The following is a 12,591-nucleotide window of genomic DNA, read 5'->3' on the forward strand; positions in this document are numbered from 1 at the left end:
GCCTTTGCACTTTGGGTCATTCTAAGGAGAAGGTCATTTCAGTAACCCAGGAATGGGATCCCCAACCCCATGTCTGTGAGGATGAAGAAGGGTCTGTTCTGAGAAACGCTGAGACCAAGAACTTTTCAGGTCTTGAAGATGGATTTGTTGTAGGACGTGAGGATGGGGAAAAGTTTGCAGATGTGAGCCAGAGATGAGCCTGGCTTCACACCAAGAGCCAATTCATCAGGAAGCTGTTAAAAAATACTTTCTAGAAGCATCACAAGCAATAGAAGACAGAACTATAGTGTCAGTTGTTTGCTCCAACGTTATTATAGGGCTTATTTCCCGTGTTCTCTCTGTAGAATCCCTCTACTGTCTGTTGATTGTACCAGTGGAAGAAATATCTCATTTTAAATTAAATTTGAGCTTAGAAAACAAATTAATTTGATGACAATACAATGTGTGCCTCCTAGGTATATTTTCATAAGATTTCTTAGATAGGTTTAAATCATTTCATTTGTTTCAAGAGTAATATTTTTATTTGATTTTAATATCATCAACCACTGCTGCAGCAGTAATACCCAAATCATTTTCTTAAACAAAGAAAACAGTGATGCAGAAATGATAGGCTTGTCTCAATATAATCTGGTTTAGAGAGCGTTCTTAAAGCCAATTCTATTCCCTTGTACTTTGAGAAGATAATGTTGTGAATTATTACATCTAAATTCTCTCCTAGACTCAGGATGATATTTAGGCTCTTCATATCTAAACCTTTGGAATGCATTACAATTTAAAGGTAGAATTTTAGAGGTTGAAAGAACCTAGAGGTTTTCTAGTTTCAGAAACTAGGGGAAAAAAAAAAAAAGCAAATAATTACTCCCATTTTCTTCTCCCCTCTGAAGTTACAAAGCTTCAGAGATGTGGCTGTAACTTGCCCAAGCTTCCCCAGCAGCAGCATCCTGGCAGAGGCTAAAATCAGGTTTTCTAATGTCGAACTCTGCTCACTCTGTTTCCAGGGCCTGGATTGCTGCCACAACCTTCTGCCTCATCTCTTTGCACTCCAGTTCTTTCCTGTCTCTATGAATTCTGAGTAAGACCACCAGAGAGCTCTTAGTTCCATCCATTTTCATCAGGGCATTCCCGAGTTCAAAAACCTGAAAGGTGACTGGGTGTGGTGGCTCACGCCTGTAATCCCAGCACTTTGGAAGGCCAAGGCAGACAGATCACCCAAGGTCAGGAGTTCAAGACCAGCTTGGCCAACATGGTGAAACCCGTCTCTACTAAAAATTCAAAAAATTAGCCAGGCATGGTAGCAGGTGCCTGTAATCCCAGCTACTGGGGAGGCTGAGGCAGGAGATTGAGATTGCTTGAACCTGGGAGGCAGATGTTGTAGTGAGCCAAGATCATGCCATTGCACTCCAGCCTGGGCTACAAGAGCAAAACTCCTCTTGAAACTAGAGGTTAAAAAAAAAAAAAAGAAAAAAAAAAACCCAGAAAAACCTAAAATGAGTACATAAAAGTACATAATTAGAAATTGTCTATATAGGCCGGGCGCGGTGGCTCACGCCTGTAATCCCTGCACTTTGGGAGGCCGAGGCGGGCGGATCACGAGGTCAGGAGATCGAGACCATCCTGGCTAACACGGTGAAACCCCGTCTCTACTAAAATACAAAAAATTAGCCGGGCGCGGTGGCGGGCGCCTGTAGTCCCAGCTACTCGGGAGGCTGAGGCAGGAGAATGGCGCGAACCCGGGAGGCGGAGCTTGCAGTGAGCCGAGATGGTGCCACTGCACTCCAGCCTGGGCGACAGAGTGAAGACTCCGCCTCAAAAAAAAAAAAAAAAAAAAAAGAAATTGTCTATATAATAAAGTCCAAATTAGCTGGGCGCGGTGGCTCACGCCTGTAATCAGCACTTTGGGAGGCCGAGGCAGGTGGATCATGAAGTCAGGAGTTCAAGACTAGCCTGGCCAAGATGATGAAACCTTATCCCTACTAAAAATACAAAAGTTAGCTGGGCAGGGTGGCAGGCGCCTGTAATCCCAGCTACTCAGGACGCTGAGGCAGGAGAATCGCTTGAATCTGGGAGGCTGAAGTTGCAGTGAGCCAAGTTTGCACCACTGCACTTGAGCCTGGGTGATGGAGTAAGACTCCATCTCAAAAAAAAAAAGTCCAAATTGTCTATAGGGCTCTCTCTAGACTCAAATCCTGGCTGTATAACTCATTTACTAAGCCACCTGGAGCCAGTTCCTTAAACCTCATTGATCCTCAGTTTTTCTCCTCCATAGAATGAATACCTACATCCAAAGGGGTAATGAAAAGATCACAAGCTGATGTGAAGGTGGTATGTAGCTCAGTGCATGACACTGGAACAATCTCACTGGAAAAATCTCACTTCATTTTTGCTTCCTTTAGCCCAAATAAGCCATGCTTATTTCTCATTCCAGGGTTCTAAATAAACACAGATTGGATAAGTGAATTGATTTGGCTAAACATGTGACCAATAACAAAGTAACCTGAAACAAAAAATTCAGTAAAAAGTTGTGACCCTTATACTGCTGACTCTGGCTTGAACACAGATTCCTCCATCAGTTTGCATTGCATAACTGGATGTGTTCGAGGACTCTGAACACCCTGTCTGCCCCAAAGCTTTAGAAATTGAAATACCCTGTGGGCACTACTGTTCCATGCAGCTTACTTATCAACTCTGTCTGCTTTAAAAAGCCCTTACCCTGCTGGTAATTCATATTTTCAATGTTTGCGTTTACATCAGTTTATTTCTCAGCCTCTGCCGAATCAGTTGGGACTTTTAAAAGTCAGCTTTTTGAATGGAAATATAGCCTTCTAATTTCTCTCATTTTAATAAATAAAAGACTATGACTTAGCCCACTATGCACAATGACCACTGTAGAAGGTGTTCAAAAGACCACCAGGATGGCTGAATGGTAGAAAGGAGAGCTTTATTGGTGTTATCAGTTTGCAAGCCAGGAAGAGAAAGTCTCCGGTGGGCTGAAGGTGCTCTGTCTTCAAAGAGGGGAATAACAGGTTGAGTTTTAGGCCTCACAGGGCCTGTATCATACATAATCAGCAGGCTTGGGGGAAAAGCTGTACATACTTATGGGGGAGGTGCACACATGTGTAATGGGTACACATATATATAACATACATCAGGATCACTTTGTGATAGGGCTTTAGCATTAAAATGAGGTGGAATTTGGCTCTTTATGTCAACAGGTGAACTACAGGCCACAAAGACAGCTTGTGTGCTGTGTCTGTAAGCTGGCTGAAACTGATTTGAGGTCTGCAGCAGCTCATCAGAAACGAATGTTTGTAATGGCTGTCTATCCAGACAGAGTTGTTGTCATCTGGGTTGTGTAACAGAATTGAAAGCTCCTATTTTTAGGGAGTTTAGCCACAGTAATTTAGAAATTTGCCAGTCAAGCCCTGAGCCCTCGACCCATCAGTAACTTGGTTTCCTTATCTTAGGGTCTGTCTTAGTTTATTAAGAGGTGTATATTTTGGTCTCTCAGATTACAAAGGTAGAGCTGTAACACAGTAGCACTATGAGGTTATCCCAAGATTCAGATGGTGGTCTTGTTTACAGAGCTCTAATACAGGGAAGTATAAGTAAAACTAGAAAAATTTGGCCGGGCATGGTGGCTCACGCCTATAATCCCAGCACTTTGTGAGGCTGAGGCAGGCAGATCACCTGAGGTCAGGAGTTCAAGACCAGCCTGACCAACATAGTGAAACCCCATCTGTACTCAAAATACAAAAATTAGCTGGACGTGGTGGTGGGCGCCTGTAATACCAGCTACTTGGGAGGCTGAGGTGGGAGAATCGCTTGAACCTGGGAGGTGGAGGTTACAGTGAGCCAAGATCATGCCACTATGCTCCAGCTTAGGTGACAGAGTGAGACTCCATCTCAAAAAAAAAAAAAAAAAAAAAAATTAGCTGGGTGTGGTGGCATGTGCCTGTAATCCCTGCTACTCAGGAGACTGAGGCAGGAGAATTGCTTGAACCCAGGAGTTGGATGCCAGTGCACTCCAGCCTGGTGACAGAGACTCTATCTCAAAAACAAACAGACAAACAAAAATGAGAGATACAAGAAAAGACATAAAAGTTCTCAGATGTCTAAGGCTGAGGCAGGAAATATGTGTAGGGGAGGGGAAAAATTTTTTTCCTCTACCTTCCTAGGTTCTTGGCCTATGGTCCTACAAATTAAACTGACAAAAGTTAAAATCAAAGGGTGGTTAGTATCAAAATCAAGGGGCTTTATGAAGCCTTTTTTTTTTTTTTTTTGAGACGGAGTCTCGCTCTGTCGCCTAGGCTGGAGTGTAGTGGCCGGATCTCAGCTCACTGCAAGCTCTGCCTCCCGGGTTTACGCCATTCTCCTGCCTCAGCCTCCCGAGTAGCTGGGACTACAGGCGCCCACTACCTCGCCCAGCTAGTTTTTTTTGTATTTTTTTAGTAGAGACGGGGTTTCACCGTGTTAGCCAGGATGGTCTCGATCTCCTGACCTCGTGATCCGCCCGTCTCAGCCTCCCAAAGTGCTGGGATTACAGGCTTGAGCCACCGCGCCCGGCTTTTTTTTTTTTTTCAGACGGAGTCTCACTCTGTCGCCCAGGCTGGAGTGCAGTGGCGTGATCTTGGCTCACTGCAAGCTCTGCCTCCCGGGTTCATGTCATTCTCCTGCCTCAGCCTCCAGAGTAGCTGGGACTACAGGCGCCTACCACCACACCCAGCTAATTTTTTGTATTTTTAGTAGAGATGGGGTTTCACCATGTTAGCCAGGATGGTCTCAATCTCCTGACCTCATGATCCGCCTGCCTCAGCCTCCCAAAGTGCTAGGATTACAGGTGTGAGCCACCGTGCCCGGCCTATATAGCATCTTAACAAAGAATAATAAATTTGCTAAGCGGCAACCAGCTAAAGGAAAAGGGGTTTAGGCTTTTAGGGGTGGCAAACTATGGAAAAGTAAACATATCAGGAAACTAACAGAAGATAAGTGTTGTTTTATAAGATGCATTATGCATTACGTAGATTCCTCTGGTGCTATCTCTAGGCTGATAAGAGGCTAGGGTCTCCAGTGGTTAAGAATCTTTCTGCCTTCCTAGTAGAGAAGAGGAGGGCATAATTTTTTTTCTTATGTCTAATTCTTCTCAAATGCCTTTAGCTCAAAATAATCCTTATGTCAAAATGGCATATTTTGGGAGGCATATTCTGATCCCTTACATATGGCATGGAGGCCATTATTGTATTGTCAGCCAACCCACTCCTAACACTGTGGCTTCATTAAACTTAACATTTAGATAACATTAAAGTTACCTAACTGAACTTGAGCCCACCTACCCAATGCAGCAAAGTCAAACCCTCGCGTCGGGATTGCAGCGAGAGAAAGTGAGGCATTTATTGCAGAGTGCCAAGAAAGGAAAATCAGACAGCCCATGCTTAAGACCTGAATTCCCGGCCGGTTGTGGTGGCTTATGCCTGTAATCCCAGCACTTTGAGAGGCCAAGGCATGTGGATCACTTGAGGTCAGGAGTTTGAGACCAGCCTGGGCAACATGGTGAAACCCTGTCTCTATTAAAAATACAAAAATTAGCCGGGCCTGGTGGCGTATGCTTGTAATCTCAGCTACTCGGGAGGCTGAGGCAAGAGAATCACTTGAACCTGGGAGACAGAGGTTGTGGTGAGCCGAGATCGTGCCACTGCACTCCAGGCTGGGCAATAGAGTGAGACTCTATCTCAAAAATAAAAATTTAAATTTAAATTTAAAAAAGACCCAAATGCCCTGATGGCTTACAGGCAAGAGTTTTTAAAGGCAGGAAGGCAGAGGTTACAGGCAAAGTCATAAATCAGTACATCGAGGCCATACATTGGTTTGACCTGAAAAGGGGGGACATCTCAAAGTGGGGGTGGGGGAGTGGCCAACAGGTCATAGATGGATTCAGAGATTTCCTGATTTGTAAGGAGTTGAAGCTTTGTCTAAAAATTTGGGATCAGCAGAAAAGAATGTTGGCTCTGGCCTGCAGATGTGGCCTCCTCCAGGACCCTCAGGAAGAATTTTAGAACAAAGAATGGCAGTCTGAGTTCAGTTGTTAGTCCCCCATCTGAGGTCTGTGTGCCAGTGGATCTGTTCGGTCCAGGTACAGGTTTCTGAAAAACAACTCAGGGATATATGTGCAGATGTTATCTTTACTTTCTATAGGGAAACAAACATGCTGTGATTCTAACTTCCTTATCTATTATTGTTATTGGAAAGGGGTCCCAATCCTGCCGAGTGTGGTGGCTCACGCCTGTAATCCCAGCACTTTGGGAGGCCGAGGCAGCTGGATCACCTGAGTTCAGGAGTTTGAGACTAGCCTGGTCAACATGGCAAAACCCCGTCTCTACTAAAAATACAAAATTAGCCAGTGTGGTGGCACCTGCCTGTAATCCCAGCTACTCAGGAGGCTGAGGCAGGAGAATCACTTGAACTCTGGAGGCAGAGGTTGTGGTGAGCCGAGATCGCGTCATTGCTCTCCAGCCTGGGCAACAAGAACGAAACTCCGTCTCAAAAAAAAAAAAAATACAAAAATTAGCCAGGTGTGGTGGCAGTCGCCTGTAATCCCAGCTACTTGGGAGGCTGAGGCAGGAGAATCACTTGAACCGGGAGGCAGAGGGTGCAGTGAGCTGAGATCGCACCACTGCACTCCAGCCTGGGAGACGGGGCAAGACTCTGTCTCAAATAAATAAATAAATAAATAAATAACTTTTAAAAAAGGAAAGGGGTCCCAATCCAGACCCCAAGAGAAGGTTCTTGGATCTCACACAAGAAAGAATTGGAGGCAAGTCCATAGAGTAAAATGAAAGCAAGTTTGTTAGAGAAGTAAAGGATTAAAGAATGGCTACTCCTTAGACAGAGCAGCTGCTCCCAAGGGCTGCTGGTTGCCCATTTTTATGGTTATTTCTTGATGATATACTAAACAAGGGGTGGATTATTCATGACTCCCCTTTTCAGACCATATAGGGTAACTTTCTGACATTGCCATAGCATTTGCAAACTGTCATGGTGCTGGTGCGAGTGTAGCACTGAGGACTACCAGAGATCACCTCGTCACCATCTTAGTTTTGGTGAGATTTGGCCAGCTTCTTTACTGCAAGCTGTTTTATCAGCAAGGTCTTTATGACCTGTATCTTGTGCTGACCTCCTATCTCAACCTGTGACTAAGAATGCCTAACTATCTGGGAAGGTAGCCCACTAGATCTCAGTCTTATTTTACCTAGCTCCTATTTATTCAAGATGGAGTTGCTCTGGTTCAAACACCTCTGACATTTTAAACTGCTATACCTTCTTGTTTCTCAGGTTGTTTATTTACTTCTCAGGGCTAGCTAGGTGACTGGAATTTACCTTGAAAGAGTTCAAGAATTTCATTTTATTTCTATGCTTTGAGGTGGAGGGTGCCCAGCAGGCCCCTAAGAGGGGCTCCTGTTCCTTCTCATGCCCTCAAAGCTGGGTGTGGTAGTGTATACCTGTAGTCTCAGCTGCTCAGGAGGCTCATGCAAGAGCATCTGTTTGGCCCAGGAGTTCGAGACCAGCCTGGGCAACATAGTGAGGCCCCATCATTTAAACAAAATGAAAAAAGGAAAATAAATAAATAAATAAACTGCCCTCAGACCCATCGCACCCCAGGAACCACATTCCTCTTTTTTTTTTTTTTTTTTTTTTTTGAGACAGAGTTTCCTTCTTGTCACCCAGGCTGCTGTGTAGTGGTGTGATCTCGGCTCACTGCAACCTCCACCTCCTGGGTTCAAGCAATTCTCCTGCCTCAGCCTTCTGAGCAGCTGGGATTACAGGTGCTTGTCACCACGCCCAGCTAACTTTTTGTATTTTTAGTAGAGATGGGGTTTCGCCATGTTGGGCAGGCTGGTCTCGAACTCCTGACCTCAAGTGATCCACCTGCCTCGGCCTCCCAAAGTGCTGGGATTACAGGCATGAGCCACTACGCCTGGCCATGAACCACATTCTTTTTTGTTTTTGAGTCTATCAAAAGACTTCACTCTGTCGCCCAGGCTGGAGTGTAGTGGTATGATTTTGGCTCCCTACAACCTCCACCTCTCAGGTTCAAGTGATTCTCCTGCCTCAGCCTCCCGAGTAACTGGGATTACAGGTGTGCACCACCATGCCTGGCTAATATTTTGTATTTTTAATAGAGACGGCATTTCACCATGTTGGTTATGCTAGTCTCAAACTCCTGACCTCAGGTGATCCAGCTGCCTCGGCCTCCCAAAGTGCTGGGATCACAGGGTGAGCTACCACACCCAGCCCCAGCCCCATGAACTACATTCTTTTTTTTTTTTTTTTTTTTTTTTTTTTGAGACAGAGTCTCGCTCTGTCGCCCGGGCTGGAGTGCAGTGGCCGGATCTCAGCTCACTGCAAGCTCCGCCTCCCGGGTTCACGCCATTCTCTGGCCTCAGCCTCCTGAGTAGCTGGGACCACAGGCGCCCGCCACCTCGCCCGGCTAGTTTTTTGTATTTCTTAATAGAGACGGGGTTTCACCATGTTAGCCAGGATGGTCTCGATCTCCTGACCTCGTGATCCGCCCGTCTCGGCCTCCCAAAGTGCTGGGATTACAGGCTTGAGCCACCGCGCCCGGCCGAACTACATTCTTAAAAATGAGAAGCCACCAGAGGGACATGTCACTCCTATGTCACACTTATGACACCATCTCACATCGATGTCCTTGCTTTTTCTTCTCTTCTGCTCCAGGACCCTTTAAGCATTTTTTTTTTTTTTTGGAGAGACATGGTCTCCCTATGTTGCCCAGGCTGGTCTTGAACTCCTGGGTTCAAGCAGTTCTCCAACCTCATCTTCCTAAAGTGCTAGGATTACAGGTGTGAGCTACCACAATTGGCCCCTTTCTGCTCTTATTCAAGCAAAAGAAACACTCTCTTCCTTAAATTTCCAGCTTTGCGAAGCTCGCTATATAACCATTAACAGCAAAAACATTTGTGGTGCCATTATAGGAACAGCCCCTCTTTGTAATCTTCACCCCAGCGTCACTCCGGTCATGCTGCTCTGTTGAACTGGGATGACCCTTCTCCCCATCACCACTCTGAGGACCTTGCTCCATACGATGACTAAGCCCTTCTAGGAGGCACCACGCACTCTGCTGCCCACAAAAACACTGTTATTATTAATCCCATTGTACAGATGAAGAAATGAGGCTTCAAGAGAAGAATTGGGCCTGGGCGTAGTGACTCACACCTGTAATCCCTACACTTTGGGAGGCCGAGGTGGGTGGATCACGAGGTCAGGAGATCAAGACCATCCTGGCTAACACGGTGAAACCCCATCTCTACTAAAAATACAAAACATTAGCCCAGCGTGGTGGTGGGCTCCTGTAGTCCCGGCTACTTGGGAGGCTGAGGCAGGAGAATCGCTTGAAGCTGGGAGGAGGAGCTTGCAGTGAGCCGAGATCACGCCACTGCACTCCAGCCTGGGAGACAGAGCGAGACTCCACCTCAAAAAAAATTAAAAGAGATGAGATGACTCGCCTAAGGTCCCAAAGCTAACTAGTAAGTGCCAGAACCAGTAGTGAAACCCACAGACTGTGCAGGCTGTCTTGCCTCCCATGCTGGCTCAGCACCACCTCTCTCTCTTTTTTACGGGGCGGTCGCCGAGCTGGACGGGCGGTCTGGGCTCATTGTGGCTCGCTCGGTCCGCGATACCCTCGTCTCCGTGGCGGCTGGGACCTGGCTGGCAGCCATTCAATTGCGCTGGCGTTGCTGGCGGCGAAGGTTTCTGGCGGCCGAACAGATGCTCGCGTAATCAATCCAAATCTCAGCGCCGCGTCGTCAAACTTAAGCCTCTAACGCCAACCCTCACGAACGCTGACTCTGGAGGACGGACGGGAGTTGTCGGGATATGGACAGTACCACAAGATAATTAGTCTTCCAAAAGCCACTTTCCATGAAATATTTAAGAGAAGATCATATAATGTCTGATTCGTACTTCAGAACAACCAAGAGCAAGGGCAAGTGGGTGGGAATATAGATGAAACGAGATTGGCCACAAATTAATAATTTTTTTTTTTGAGATGGAATCTTGCTCTGTTGCCCAGGTTGGAGTACAATGGCACGATCTCAGCTCACTGCAGCTTCCATCTCCCAGGTTCAAGTGATTCTCCTGCCTTAGCATCCCAAGTAGCTGGGATTACAGGTGCCTCGAACTCCTCTCCTCAAATGATCTGTCTGTCTCGGCCTCCCAAAGTGCTAGGATTACAGGCATGAGCCATCGCACCCAGCCCCCTCAAATTGATAATTATTCAAGCTGGATAATGGGGTTCATTTTATTAATCTCTCCACTTTTATGTATATTTGAAATTGTCCATAATAAAAAAGTAAAGCCCAGTATGGTGGCTCACGCCTGTAATGCTAGATCTTTGGGAGGCTGAGGCAGGAGAATTGTTTGAACCCAGGAGTTCAAGACCAGCCTGGGCAACATAGTGAGACCCTGTCTCTACTAAAAATAATTTTTAAAAAATTATCTGCGTGTGGTGGTACTCAATGCCTGTGATCCCAGCCACTCAGGATGCTGAGGTGAGAGGATCACTTGAGCCCAGGAGGTCGAGGCTGCAGTGAGCCATGGTCATGTCACTGCACTCCAGCGTGAGCAACAGAGTGAGACCCTGTCTCAAATATTATATATAATATATTTTTTTTAATAAAAATAAAATTTTAGCACCTTGGACTTCATTTAAGCTTATTTTCGAATGCCAATTGTGATTCCATAGTTCCTTCAGATTGGATCTGAAAATAGAGACATGTAGGTGGGGAGTAAGGGATTGGAGACTAATTTACTTATTTTTATTTATTTATTTATTTAGTATTCTTTTTTGATACGGAGTCTTGATCTGTTTTCCAGGCTGGAGTACAGTGGCGTGATCTTGGCTTACTGCAACCTCCATCTCCCGGGTTCAAGTGATTTTTGTGCCTTAGCCTCCCAAGTAGCTGGGAGTACAGGCACAGACCACCACACTCAGCTAATTTTTGTAAATTTAGTAGAGATGGGTTTCACCATGTTGGCCAGGCTGGTCTGAAACTCCTGACCTCGGGTGATCCGGCTGTCTTGGCCTCCCGAAGTGCTGGGATTACAGGTGTGAGCCACTGCACCCGGCCTGTTTTATTTTTTTGAGACAGGGTCTCACTCTATCTCCTGAACTGGAGTACAGTGGTGCAATTATAGCTCACTGTAACCTCGAACTCCTAGGCTCAAGTGGCTTCCTCTCTCTTCAGCCTCCTGAGTAGCTGGAGTAGCATGCATGATCACGCCTGGCTAATTTTTTAATTTTTTGTAGAGAGAAGGTCTCACTATGTTGCTCAGGTTAGTCCCCAGCTCCTGGGCTCAAGCAATCTTCCCACCTCAACCTCCCAGTGCTGGGATTGCAGGCGTGAGCCACTGCTGATGGTCTTGCTCTGTCTCCCAGGCTATAGTACAGTGGCACAATCACAGCTTACTTGCTTGACCTCCTAAGCTCAAGCAATCCTCCCTGCTCAGCCTCCCAAGTAGCTGAGACTATAGGCATGCATGACCACATCCAGCTAATGTCTTTTTTTTTTTTTTTTTTTTTTTTTTTTTTGAGACGGAGTCTGGCTCTGTCACCCGGGCTGGAGTGCAGTGGCCACATCTCAGCTCACTGCAAGCTCCGCCTCCCGGGTTCCCGCCATTCTCCTGCCTCAGCCTCCCGAGTAGCTGGGACTACAGGCGCCCGCCGCCTCGCCCGGCTAGTTTTTTGTATTTTTTTAGTAGAGACGGGGTTTCATCGTGTTCGCCAGGATGGTCTCGATCTCCTGACCTCGTGATCCGCCCGTCTCGGCCTCCCAAAGTGCTGGGATTACAGGCTTGAGCCACCGCGCCCGGCACTAATGTCTTTTTTTTTAATAGAGATAGGATCTCACCATGTTGCCCAGGCTGGTCTCAAACTTCTGGCCTCATGCAGTCCTCCCACCTCAGCCTCCCAAAGTGTTGGGATTACAGGAATGAGCCACTGTTCTTGGCTGAGAATAAGGTTTCTGAAAAAGATACATAAAATAGTTATGAGTGGTTATTTCTTGGTCGAGGGACTAGGAATATTAGGTTAGACATGAGACCTATCTTTTGTTGGTTATTATAAAGCTTTCTCTTTTTTTAACTGTGTGAAAAGGTTATGTTTTCAATTGAAAAAAAAAAGAAAGAAAGAAAAACTAGGTCAGGTGCCGTGGCTCACACCTGTAATCCCAACACTTTGGGAGGCTGAGGTGGGAGGATCGCTTGAGCCCAGAAGTTCAAGACCAGCCTGAGCAATATAGTGAGACCCCATTTCTACAGAAACCTTAAAAAATTAGCCAGGCGGCCAGGCGCGGTGGCTCAAGCCTGTAATCCCAGCACTTTGGAAGGCAGAGACGGGCAGATCACGAGGTCAGGAGATCGAGACCATCCTGGCTAACACAGTGAAACCCCGTCTCTACTAAAAAATACAAAAAAATAGCCGGGCGAGGTGGCAGGCGCCTGTAGTCCCAGCTACTCAGGAGGCTGAGGCAGGAGAATGGCACAAACCCGGGAGGCGGAGCTTGCAGTGAGCCGAGATCC

General features: G+C 46.4%; 1 protein-coding gene across 1 annotated transcript in view; it reads left to right on the plus strand.

Moving 5' to 3' along the window:
• MTA3 (metastasis associated 1 family member 3) overlaps positions 1 to 12,591 on the plus strand; it is a 267,138-nt gene that overhangs the window by 863 nt on the left and 253,684 nt on the right. The window lies entirely within an intron of this gene.

This window comes from Papio anubis, chromosome 14, assembly GCF_008728515.1.
Source record: "Papio anubis isolate 15944 chromosome 14, Panubis1.0, whole genome shotgun sequence".
NCBI lineage: Eukaryota > Metazoa > Chordata > Mammalia > Primates > Cercopithecidae > Papio > Papio anubis.